Below are 13,764 nucleotides of genomic sequence, written 5' to 3' on the forward strand. Positions count from 1 at the left end.
CTGATCAACCTCATTTTCATCATCACCCCTGTTAAAATCATTCCCTCCTCAGCACTAAAAGGAGAGCACGTAGCAAACTGTATCATTGCCAGTGAGGTGCTTGTTTCACTGTTCTGTAATCTTCAGTACCTGACAGGTGCTCAACAACGCGACAGGAAGAACACACACGTTCCCATCCAGCGCCATGGAACGAGCTTGCCACCATTTTACAGATAACAGATTCCTCCAGAGCATAGAGATGTGACTCATTTAGTTACAGTGCACAGCTCTGAGTCACCTGGCACGGGGCCAGTCAAAAGTTTCAGAACCTGATGTTTCAGATTCTTATCCAATAGATATTTTTATCCTGGGAGCCCGACTGAGGATGCAGCTGACTGAATCAGCCCAGGGTTTCTCTTCGGGAAGCAGTGGGAAGCCACTGCTGCTCCCTGCTTATGTAACCATATGTCGCACAAGGCTGACCCATGAAATGTGATCCAAACATTATTTTTGTCTCCCTCTATCATTTTAAACTAAATTCAGTGGAGATCAATTTCTCTTGTCCATGAATAAAGTCTTTCTTGCATCACTCTTGGTGTCAGTCACTTTTAGTTGTAAACCAGTCTCATTTTAGAACCTTAATATATTCAGTTGCACATACTGATCAAAAATCCAAACTTGAAGTCAGGGTTAAACCATCACCCCTTCTCCAGCCCTGGTCTGCTTCACAAGCTTGCGGTGATTTATTGAAAAAATGTTCTCCTTAGAAGAGGAGTGGCAAAAACAGGATAAAGCTTGCGGAAGGGGGAAGGTAAGCAAGAATGTAACCCTAGCTGGAGACTAGTTTGGATCTGATCCCAGAGGGAAAACCCTACAGCTCAAAGAACATCACAAAGACAGTTCCACCTTGAGGCAAGTTCAGTTTATATCCTCCTGATAGTTGGGCCAAGGTTTGTTGTGGTGCTCAGGGTGGGGGTGTCCAGGTGGTGGGTGCTACCTGGCTGAGGGCAATTCTCCAGAGAAGGAGACAGTGCATGTTGGTATGGGTGGGAACGAGGGGTGGGCCAATTGGTCAAGGGGATTTGGAGGGGCATTAACAATGTCTACTATACCCATGCTATTCCCCCTATCTAAAGATTTGTTGCTTCTTAATCTTATCTTGATCTCCTGGAGCATTTCAAGGATTACGAACAGATTCTTGGAGACATTTCCTTTTAAATGTACTAATTCGGGAAAGGGAGTGTCTGTCTCGTTCACGTTGATATCTGAATCTATCATCTTGCTTCCCCGTTGAAAGAGAGGCAGGGAGAGTTCCATTCTAATATTCTCTTACTCTGAGCAGTGTTCAGGGGTTTGATACCAGTGACCGCAGAGCTCAATGCCTTCATTCTACAGGACAGAGCCCAGAATGGTGAGTGAACTCAAAACCATGTTTAGTGGCTTCCCTGGTAGCTATGAAGGATTTGTGCTCTTCATATTCTTTCTCTTCACAGACCCCACTTGAGATACAGCTGGTGAGAAAAGGGAGTCTTCTCTGTCCTTGAAATTGAATACAGTCAACTAGGACAAACCCATTACTTTCTCACAAAAAAGCAAGCACTTTAAGTAAACTGGACTAACAAGCCACAGATAACAACTTCTAGAATATCCATGACTAAGCTGGGGCTAGGACAGTTTTTTGGAAATCTTATGGAAGCATTCAGGAGCTACAGGAAAAGTAACAGAGAGAAGAAACCATGATCCGGTGTGGTAGTATATCACCTATTTCCCCAAAAGCCGGGGCTTCCAGAGAAGCCGTAAAATGGCTGAAGTTAATCAGGGGTGAGGAGTAGCACAGGCAGCTGACGGAATCAGCTGGTTTCCCATGCCCATTTCTTCCTTGTTCTCCTCTGTTACACAACAGAAGAGTCCCATAGTCTGGCATGGCGATAACCACCCAGGACTGAGTGATGATGGCAGTCTAGTTTGCTGAGTCCCATAGCCGGCCATTTAGATCTATCTTACCCACCTGGTTGGTCCCCATAGGTAACTGGGTTTATGGCTTCTCAGTTATGATATTTATCCAGAGCCATATAGTTAGTGACAGATTTGGGTAGGGGCCCATGCCAAAGTTGAAACTTAGTAGGCACTATCATGAAAATTATAGAGGGGCCAGGACCTACAAGTACTCCCTGCCTGGTCCAGAAGTGGTGTTTGATGTTGAACCGAATTGGGATAAGTATTCAGCCAGGCTGGCCAAACATAGTTCTGGTGAATATAATGAAGAGACAGGTGATGGACAGTAATCCAAAGAGGTCTGCTAGACCAGTTCAGAGTCTTGTGGCAAGCCACTGGTTGCCATTAGAAAAATTTGGCATGAATTAGCAAGGCCCCGGGGCTGGCAGTGAGGAGCAAGATCTTAATCCCAGCTTGAAGGGATGGAGCACTGGTCAGAAAGAGGCAGAATTCAATCCTGGAAGAAGAGCTGTAAGATCAGGAAAGATCTAAGGGCAGAATAATAATACCGGGACATTGCTAGAACTGGTACCTAAAGTCAGGTCAAACCTTGGAGGTGGCCGACCCTTGGCAGAGTCACCTGAACTCTGCAAGTTTTTCCTTGCTAAGGTCCTAAAGCTTGGGGTGGGGGCCTGAGGGGTAGCGAGAGCTTAGTGTGGAGGCAGGAGTGTTTCAGGGTCAGGTAACCAAGCCAGCGATACATTCCCTGCCAGTCTCTTTGCCAGGCGTCTCACCCGCAATTTCTCATTCACCTGCAAACTCAACCTTCACAGGAGTAGAAAACTGACTTTGCCCTGAATCTTCACTACGTCTCATCTCATATCTCTAATACCAACGCTGGAACAAAACAAAGGGCAAATTCTGAGAATTCTTCAGCTTGGCCGCAGGTGGAAAAATGAGCCCACAATGTCATCAAGTACCATGTGAAACAACAATTGCGCTTGGCAGCTGTTATTTTAGCGGGCACTAAGGTTGATGAAAGAGCCCAGTTGTACAAAAGGGGGGGGAAATACGTGACCTCTGTGGACACAGCTGATGAAAGACTTGTCTCTGCACCTACAGATACAAAGTTTCACTGAAATACATTTGAAAGTGACCTCTTGGATAATCGTGCCTCACTATGAACTGACTTTAGTTTCTAGGGTGTGTTTCTTTCCGTTAAATTGTGGGAAGGGTCAATTCTTTAATGTGGGCAACAAAACAAAACCCTTGAAAGGTCATCCAGGCTGAACGCATAATAATTACCTATATTTTCTGGGGCCCTGCTACTGGCCAGGTGCCCTGCTAGCTGCTTTATGTCTCACTTAATTATCACAACAACCCCAGGGATTGCTGAGCACTATTCTCGTCTCTATTTGCATGTGAGGAAACCGGAAGCTTAGAAAAGTGAAGTGAGTTACCCACATAGACAGCGCAGGTGAGAAGTAGAGCCTGATTCAAAGCAGCTTGGCCTGGGCCAGAGGCAAAGTGTGTAAGTCCTCCCCATGTGGCCCCATTGCTAGTTGACCACCCAGCAGCCACCCTCACAAGAATCTCACATTTATTCCAGGTGGCAATACTAAAGAATTTTAATCTACCAGTGTAGTTGATACAGTGTTCTGCTGGCCCCAAGGAATGACTTCCCTGTGCCCATGCCCTTTGCAAGGTTATGACTTGTAATAAAAACCATGAGAACAGCCAAGCATAATAATAACATTCAGTCAGCGCTTACTCTGTTAGCCATTCTGAGCCCTCTACGTGATTGACATTTAGTTGGTTATCTAGTTATTTGCTTATTAATAAATTTGTTATGTAGCATCAATATTAATAGGCACATATATATAAAATACGCATATTATACATAAATACATAAAAAAACGCTGAAGTATCCAGTTTATCCATTAAAGCACTGTTTAATCCCTAATAACGTGAAACCAGTGTGCTAGTTTGAGTCTGAATCCTGTGAGTCGACAGTCATTTGATAAAGCAAGAATAAGAGGATAGAGAATATCTTTACTCTGGACAGTTTTGAAATAAGTAATATCACGGGTCTTGACAGTCTCTTATCCCTCTGCGTGTCTCAGTGTTCTCTGATCCCCCGCCCCGCCCCCACACCCATTGTCTTCCTGCGGCGCAGGTCCTGAAGTGTGATACACCACGTTTATCAAACTCCTCCCACATGCCTCACGATTCAAACCTGACTTCAATCAAAAGTTGCCTTTCTCATTGTAGAAATTTCAGATCGCTTTTTGGAGGAATATAATCTCTAATGAGGAACTTGTGGAGAGAAGCAGGAGAGCCAGCCCAAGCCATTGGGAACGCGGGGCCACGGTATCCTGAGATGGGCATGCGCACAACGGAGAGCCGGGGCGGGGTCTGGAGACTCTCTGGAGTCTGGCTTCTGCCTCTCCCACATCCTCCCTGCTGACGACAGGGCTTCCTCGTCCGCTTCCTAGTTCGAGGAACCTCTCAACCTTTCAGACACAGTTTGTACAGTAGCCTCGGTGGAAACTTTGGAGGTAGGAAGCCGTGGTGGCGGTTCTTCATATTTTTGAGCCGGTTTGTCTGACATGTAGTAAAAGCATGAAAAGCTTTAAACATTGGTCAACCCAGCAATTCCACATTTAGGATTGGTTTTTCAGCAATTAGTGAAGGAACACACTACAGTGTTTGCCAAAATGCCCTTTAAAATATGGAAAACAGGCAACAACCCAACTTTCCAAAATAGAGGGTCACTGGAGTTTTTTCGTTATTTCCCCAAAGTGTTATTTAGAAAATTAATTTCTAGAAATTATCCTTGAAGGCTGGAGGGGAAGTAGGGGAACCCTCCATTTCTTAAATAACATGTAACATTTTTGTTGGGGTTTGTTGTTTCTTTCATTGTTCTACAGTTAGAGTGGAGGCTTACCAAGGGCAGGCGCGGGGCAGCCTCCTTAGGTGCAGCGAGCAAAGGAGTACATTTTCTGTAAAGGATTTACAAAAATAATAGCTTGAATAACCAATTGAAAAGGTTGGTCTGCTTTTTGTTATCACGTGCTGGCTATTCTAAGCGATGTCAGTGATAAAATGCTCTTCCCCACAAAAACATTTTGTTGGTTTAAGTTTTAAACAATTGCCATGGTTACTGTGGAGTTTAAGTAGGTGTATGTAAGCTTCAGAGTGGCATATCTTGCTCTTACCCTTTAATTAGCCTTGTATATCAATTGGGGGTTAATTTGGAGAACTAGCAATTATTCAGTGGCTGCCATTCTCTGTCCTCCCTGCACCCCACCTGTGCCTCCATCCCAATGCCGATTCAGCCACAGAGTCTTGTGAGAATACAGTCCGAATTGTTCAGAATCATTTTCACTCACTTCAGGTGTATTTTTGTGTCTCCACCCCCTTTGGTACTACATATTTCCTCATTTAAACAAGTAGACTTGAAAGAAACAATCTTAGCATAGTGACTTCAAAAACAAACAAACAAACTGAAGTTGTCTCACTTTAATTCTGACATTCTCGGTGACCACTCTGAGTTTATTTGTATCTAAATTTTAAAAAGTGATAATGAGCGTAAAATGGTAAGTGTGATATTTTTGTTTAGTAAGTGCAAAGTTTACTTCATGCATGAAATACTTTACTGAATTTAAAGTGTTGTTTTTAAAAAAAAAAACCTGTAACTTATTATTCTCTTTAAATTATTGTTTGTTTTAAACCTAAAAAAAATCAAGAAAAGAATGAACGTTCCTGATTATTACATGACTGTTACTAAAAATAACTTTGTCTTCTACAACGGCAGTGTGTTGAAAATTCATCTGCTTTAAGTGTCAAATACCTTAGGTGTGCCATTGCTTGGGGGGAAAACCTACCAAGGAACCAAGTGTTACTAAGATTTCTCTGAGACTTGTGAAAATTTGGTGGGAAAGCAATTTGCCACTGTGCATGTTAGTTCTTCCAGAAAAGAAGTCTGGGGTACATGGATATATAATCATAAATTCCTTCCTTGTGCATGGTTTGTGCCCAATAGCCCACAGTGACATCCATCTACCATCATGGAAGATAGCAGTACTGAACAATTCTCCAAACTTTCAGAAGTAAGCAGTGCTTCAGAAGCTGAGTTATTTAAGGATAGCAAAAGCATTGAGGGAGACATTTAACGTCTACGATATTCATGAGTAGATAGAACTCAAAGCAACCTATTAAGAAAGTAATCTGGCATCCCAGAAGAAGCACAAATTTTGGAGAAGACCTGGACTTTGGTTATGACCCTACCAAAATAATTTTCTATTAATTCTTTCAAAATATTTATTGATTCTCCACCATGAAATTGCTGGGAATACAATGACATACAAGACAGATACGGTCTTGTCCCACAGGAAGGGTACTCCCTACCACCAAAAAAAAAAAAAAAAAAGTAGGGGCCCCTGGGTGGCACAGCGGTTAAGCGTCTGCCTTCGGCTCAGGGCGTGATCCCGGCGTTCTGGGATCGAGTCCCACATCAGGCTCCTCGGCTATGAGCCTGCTTCTTCCTCTCCCACTCCTCCTGCTTGTGTTCCCTCTCTCGCTGGCTGTCTCTATCTCTGTCAAATGAATAAATAAAACCTTTAAAAATTAAAAAAAAAAAAGTAAACACACAAATGGATGAAACACTTATTTGTTCTTTTAAGTGCCATGAAGGAAACAAACACATGGCTTCTCATTGCTCCTAGGATAAAGACAGAAGTTCTTAATATGGTCCCCACCATCCTCTCCAAGTACATTTACCACTTCTCCCTTGCTAGGTCTGCCTCCTCTAGCCACAGCCTCCTTTTAGTTCCTCAAAAGCACCAAGCCTTCCTGTTTCAGGGCCTTGACCTATGTTGTCCACCTACCCCCTACTTTGCCTCAGTTAATTCTTTTTTTTTTTTTTTAAGATTTTATTTATTTTTTTTGACAGAGAGAGAGACAGCCAGCGAGAGAGGGAACACAAGCAGGGGGAGTGGGAGAGGAAGAAGCAGGCTACCAGCAGAGGAGCCTGATGTGGGGCTCGATTCCAGAACGCCGGGATCACGCCCTGAGCCGAAGGCAGACGCTTAACGACTGAGCCACCCAGGCGCCCCTGCCTCAGTTAATTCTTAATACATCCTTGGATCTCAGGACAAATATGTTGGCAAAAACATTTCCCTGATGTCCACCTACCTACATATCCACTCCACATCCCCTAACCCCAATAATTAAATAATCAGTCGCCTTTTCATATATTCCCCCATAGCACCCTGGGCTTTTTCTTCATAACTCTGTAATTATTGATTTATCTGTGTGATCACATCTATGTTCTCTCCCACCACAATCTACCGCTGCTGGACTGTAAGCTTCATGGGGGCAAAGTTCTTCTCTCTTTGACTTGCACCATTGAATTCCCAGGTTGTGGCCCAATAAATACTTGTGGAATGAGTGAAGGGAGGGAGGTGAATATGTGAACGTGCCACCAGGGATGGGCCTTAAGAGAATTCTATGAGGAGGGGCACCTGGGTGGCTCAGCTGTTAAGCCTCTGCCTTCGGCTGGGGCCGGAATCCCGGGGTCCTGGGATCGAGCCCCACATTGGGCTCCCTGCTCGGTGGGAAGTCTGCTTCTCCCTCTCACACTCACCTTGCTTGTGTTCTCTCTCTCGCTGTCTCTCTCTGTCAAATAAATAAATAAAATCTTAAAAAAAAAAAAAGAATTCTATGAGGAAAGTCTGACTGTCCAAAGAACTTCCTCATTTCTACTCTCCCTCGGCTGGCCTGCTAGTCAGGTTATTGTTGTTGTTTTGAGTTTTTGTTTTTATGAGTACCCCCTCTTTTTTTTTTAACTTTCTTCTACTTCTTTAATTACATTTACCTTACTTTTTTTTTTTTTATCGTTTGGGCTTTAGCCCCATCTTAATTTTATAACTTTCCATTCCAAAGCTTTCATCTCTATTTCACTCGCCCTTAGGCTTTTGAGAATTATAAATATTTATTTTATTATATTTTTATCAACTAATCTTAATTTGGATTATTTGGCTCTAGTCTTACTCCTTTTTGTCTCACTGCTTTCAGTTTTTCTATACCCATTTCAAATACAATTTTAAAATAGGTATCATTTCATAATCTATTTTTAATTTGTTAATTTGCTTATTTTTAATTTAATTGATAGATTAAAGCATTATCTGACCATCTAACCTGTCTTTTTTTTTTTGGAGCTATACTCCATTTGTTCTCACTTCCCTCTTTCTTTCCCTTCCTCTCCTTCAACCCACTGCTTCCCTCAATGCTCTTATCCCACTTCCACTTCGCCACTTTTATTTGTGGCGACTAGAAAGTTGGAAGTCAGAGAAATATGAACAGTGGAGAGAGTTTGCTTTATGAACATGGAAAGATAGCTGTCTCTTCCCTACCAGTTTTCCCTGCATCAGCCTCAGACTTGTTAAGAATGGTTTCCCCAGAACCCCATTACAGACGATTTGATGAATTCAGTTAATTCTATTAGGAGAACAGGCCTTATTTTGTAGTTGGAATACTTGATTTACTGGAACAGTGTTGCTTATTAATCCCTCACCATCCAGTCCTTAGATGAGGAATTTAGGGGGAACTATGCCAGCTCCATGCCCAGGAGAAGTTCAACCCTGGAGGGGATTCTCTAGGTAGGTGCTCTCCAGGCCTGATCCTGGTGAGATGCTAACAATAAATACTAGTAGGATGTTCCAAAGTGGAGAATCCACAGCTAGTGCTTTCGTATCATTTTAAACCAGCTTGCACTCATCATTCTACCAGGGATGATTCCCTTCCCTTCTTGCCAGGTTGAGAGGACGATCTTCCTGGGTTCTGACTAGTCTCAACTCTCTTCCTTGTCCTGAGGGCTAGTAGAAGCTAGAGAGTATGGCTGAAGGCAGTCTCACAAACAGAGTTTTAACTAAAAGAAGACGACTCATTCCTTTGCTTCAGAATTAGTTTAAATTTTAAATCCCGTACCTGATCATTGACGTCCGCTTAGAGGAATGGATTTCTATGAGGTAGTAGAAAACCCCCTCACTATCTGCTCCTAGGACATGGGTCTCTCCACCATTCTAGGAAAAGTCCTTGCACCAGGGATTTAGGCTGAGTTAGTAGGATCTTTTGCCCATCACTCCAGAGGAGAGTTAGATGGCACTCTGGGAGATCTAAAGGACATCCTGACTATATACTCACACCCCATCCTCCCTCCTCAAATCTATCATTGGGTTCCTTTGTAGGCTTCTATTCTCCTTTTCTCAGTGAGATCTGCTTTACTCCACACTCATTGGATAGTCTAATTCCCTTCCCACCCGGGTTCAAGAAGAGAAGCACTCTTATGGTATAGACCTTCAGGTTCTCACTGTCTGGCGATTCTTAAGAAACTTCCGTTGAAAATCCTCCTTTGACAAGCTCATCAGCTAGCCCCATTCCAACACCAGTGATCTGGAACTGCAGAACCAATTGAATTTCCTCAACCTTAAAATGTGGATAATAAGATCTACCTCTTAAGGGTTCTTCTAAGGACTGCATAATATATTTATACAAAGCAGCTGATGTGTATATATACCAGTGTCTGGCATATATGAGAGGTGGTTAATAAAAGTTAGCTATTTTTATTATTGGATTTATCTCCTTTCCTTTTAGAAATAGATCTGATTCATCAAATCCATAGATCTATAGTTTCTGGCACAGAAAAATATATTCAACACAATCTAGAAATCTTTCCAGGAGGCCAAGCCCTGTCTCATACTGAAAATAATTTGTTGGGTTAGTCCTGCATTTTATTTTTAAAAAAATTGAGTTTTAATCCCAGTTTGAGCAAGTAGGAATTACCCTTACTTCCCACTGCTCGAGTCTATGCTGGTATGGTGTATCCATTGGCTGAGACAGTCCAAATGTTATGGTAGGACTTGGGCTATAAACACAAAGGCCCTAGAGCACTTTCCATGAGAGAAGTGAGTTAATCCTTGTATTCTGGGCACATTTATAAATGCAAAATTAACCCACCAACATGATTTACTCCATTAGATACCCTCAGTTTCTTCCTCAACCTAAAATCAGATTGATCGTTACAAAAATCTGCAATTTTAGTTTGACAGAATTTTATTTTAATAAGGAAGTAGACATTTAGTGTTTTAGGGTATGGATTAGAAGCGTACTTTTAGAGAACAAATTGTAGGGAAGCCCATAACCACTTAACCCTGCTGCAAGTCTAAAACCAGCCTAGGTCAATTTGAGCAGAGTAGGCCTGGGACAAAGATTCATTTCTAGAAGACTGAAATGGCTTTAGAAACTATGGTTATTATTATTTTTTATTATTTACAGTAAACTTTATTTTTAGTGTATTTCATTTGACATAATCTCAAAGTAGGTCAGTACTCTAAGATGAGCCAAAGAACAGAAATCCTAAAGTTCATAAAAGATGTTTTTCTGTGTAGGGCATGGGTTTTCAGGGCCCCCAATGTTGATACCTAACATTTCACCCCTTGAGACTTTACCTATAGATACAGAAAGAAGTGATAACATCAACATACAAGAATCAAACGTTATAAGAGTATAATAAAAACCTCTTGGGTTACATACTACCCATCTTTTTAAGGTTATAATGATAATGACTGATTTCTTCTCCTGGAAAGTTCAATGTCATTTTGTTTTGCTTTGTTTTGTTTTAAGTAAAATGTCAGAATTGTTTTTCTTAATATAGTAAAAATAATGGAAGTTTTTAAATTCTTCATGAGTCCAAGCTGGGACACGAGTATTACTGATGGAGTCTATTCAACCTACTGACTCCAAGTTTGGTGATCATTAGTCAGCTGGCATCCGTGATTAAACCTGTAGGAGTAAATTTTCCAGAGTGATAGAATCTCATTCCCGTAATGCCAGCTAAGGTTCCAGATGTAGCAAGGAAAACCCAAAAGTTCCACAGATCCTGAGATAGCTGATAAGCACCTAGGCCTGCTAAACTACCGAAAAGAAGCCCAGCAACCAATGACAGGACACCACCTGCTTTTGTATAGCCAGTGATCCCATCAGAAGCAACCAGAACTGCATAGCCAAAGCCAATTCAATGTAAAGGCACTAGTGGGCCAGAGTCCTTCTGCATTGTTCTTTTTCACTATGACCAGACAGAAGAGTATACCAGGCCTGCACCGAACTGCTTTCCCATAGGTCTGCACTGGTCGACAAGGGTGCACCTAGATTTATGGTTATTAATTAATTTGGTTATTACAATGGCAACAATAGCGACATTTATTGAGAACTTACTCAGCACCACTTCATTTGCTTCCTGGTTAGCTAAGCTGACAGTTTTAGAATTGTGAATTCAGGAGATTGTGGAAAGTGATTCTATGTTATCATAACATTATCTGAGCACAGTGGAAAAAACAGATTCAGAAATCCAGTTCCTGGGGCACCTGGGTGGCACAGTGGTTGAGCGTCTGCCTTTGCTCAGGGCGTGATCCTGGCGTTATGGGATCGAGCTCCACGTCAGGCTCCTCCGCTATGAGCCTGCTTCTTCCTCTCCCACTCCCCCTGCTTGTGTTCCCTCTCTGGCTGGCTGTCTCTATCTCTGTCAAATAAATAAATAAAATCTTTGAAAAAAAAAAAAAAAACAACAAATCCAGTTCCTTGTTCTGAGCTGACCAACAAGTGTTTGGGAAGTCTCAGGCAGATGCACTTTTGCTAAGGGGGGTTAGGCCACTTAAAAAATGGACTTTGAAAGACAAGGCCCTAATTCACACATGTAGGATCACTGATTTATACAAGTATGACACCTGATTCAGTGGGGAAGGAATAAACTTCTCAGTAAATAGTCTGGTCAACTAAACATTCATGTGGAAATTAGTAATGTGGACTCCTACCTCACACCATATAAAAAAGTCACTTATAGTCAGTTGTAGATCTAGATATGAAAGGTAAAACACTAATGATCTTAGAAGAAAACATAGAATGTCATCATATCCTTGGGGAAAACTAACACTTTACAAACAGGACACAAAAATGTTAACCATAAAAGAAAAAAAATGGATTAATTTGGTTTTAATAAAATTGTAAACTTTTGATTCATTAGAAGACACCATTAAGAGAATGAAAAGGCAGGTCACATAGTGTGAGGAAATATTTGCTATACTTATATCCTGGAAATGACTAGTAAATAACTACTGAAAGACAGATAATCCAATAGAAAAATGGGCAAAAGATTTGAACAGATGTTCACAAAAGAAAATAATCAAATGTTCAATAGAAATAAGAGAAGACATTAGAGAAATGCAGATTACACTGTGATGAAATATATCCCCACCTGAATTGCAAAAGAGATAAGAAATACTAAGTGTCGGAGAAGCTGTGGAGAAATTGGAATTCTCAAAGTATAAATTGGTACAAGTATGTGGCAAACTATTTGGCAGAATCTACCAGAAGTTGAACATACACATACTCTATAACTCAGCAATTCTACTCATAGGTAAAAACCCAACAAAAGTGCATGCATATATGCACCAAAAACATGCTCAATGATATTCACAACAACACTATCTGTAATAGCCAAAAGTTGGAAACAGCCCAAATGCCTGTCAATAGTACAATGGATGAACAAATTGTGGCATATTCATAACATGTAATGCTGCCTGAGAATGAACTCTTTACGATACCTGGCGCAACAGGGAGGAATCTCATAAGTTTACCATTGAGTGAAAGAAGCCCAGCACACACAAAAAGCACATATTGGATGATTACCTTTACGTAAAGTTCCAAAACAGGCAAAACTTAATCTAGTGTGAGAAATTTGCATAATGGTTGCCTTTGGGAGAAGAGTAATAACTAGAAGGGGCTTCTAGGGCGTTGGTAAAATACTGTTTTTTGGCGCAGGTGCTGGTTGCATGGGTATGTTTATTTTGTAAAAAACTCATCAAGCTTGGGCACCTGGCTGGCTCAGTCAGAAGAGCAAGGAACTCTTGATCTTGGGTTGTGAGTTCAAGCCCCATGTTGGGGGCAAAACAAAAAAACAAAAACAAAACAAACAAACAGCCCCCCCCAACCCTCAACTCATCAAGCTGTACGCTTGATTCATGTGTGAACTTTCCTGTATATACGCTGCACTGCAATAAAACTTTACTACGGAAAGGCAAGGGCCAGTGAGTTTGGTCGAGGCGAGTGGTTGTCCTGTGAGCTCAGGCATGAAGAGAAACAAAATGATTACAGACATACACATTCAAAACAAAACGCAAGATATGCACTAAGCATCAGTAAAGGTTATCGCTGGATAATTGGATCAAGGGTACTTTTCCCCCCTGTTTTCCAGCCCTTTCCAAATCTCTTTAAGGAGTCTATATTCGTTTTGCCACTGAGGGAGAAGCAAAATCCTGAAAGACCCTTAAGGCATTGGATCAAATTGCTGATAGTGAGCTCTTGTTGCAAGAAGTGTGGATTTCATTCAAGACCTCTGTGTGCCTTCCAGGACTGTTGGGTAAGATGGTTTCGAGTTAACGATATTTGGAAATATAGATATAACTGTAAATATAACTATATTTGGAAACTGGAGAGTTATAAGAAATAAATAGATATTAACCTTCAAGGAAGGAGTGTGGGAAAATCAGGAAAGGCTTCCTGATGACATTTGATCTGGGGTCAGGAAGGAGAGGGAATTTGTGAAGCACAGTGCGGGAAGGGGGTCAAAGGACAGGAGGGTCATTGTAGACCAAGGAGATAGCACAGGTAAGGCATGGAAAACAATGATGTGTTTATGGATCAGGAACGAGTTTGGCATCATTGGGGAAGAATGAAGGGACAGGACACTGGAAGGGAATCGAAGCCCCCCAACACTTCTGACTTTGTACCCGT

The 13,764-nt window shown here is 41.6% G+C and overlaps 1 pseudogene; it reads right to left on the bottom strand.

The window, feature by feature from the left end:
• Nucleotides 1-10,684: 10,684 nt before the first annotated feature.
• On the bottom strand, nt 10,685-11,029 carry LOC123001147 (transmembrane protein 14C-like; annotated as a pseudogene).
• Nucleotides 11,030-13,764: the final 2,735 nt, after the last annotated feature.

The sequence above is a fragment of the Ursus arctos genome, unplaced genomic scaffold, assembly GCF_023065955.2.
Source record: "Ursus arctos isolate Adak ecotype North America unplaced genomic scaffold, UrsArc2.0 scaffold_21, whole genome shotgun sequence".
Classification (NCBI taxonomy): Eukaryota; Metazoa; Chordata; class Mammalia; order Carnivora; family Ursidae; genus Ursus; species Ursus arctos.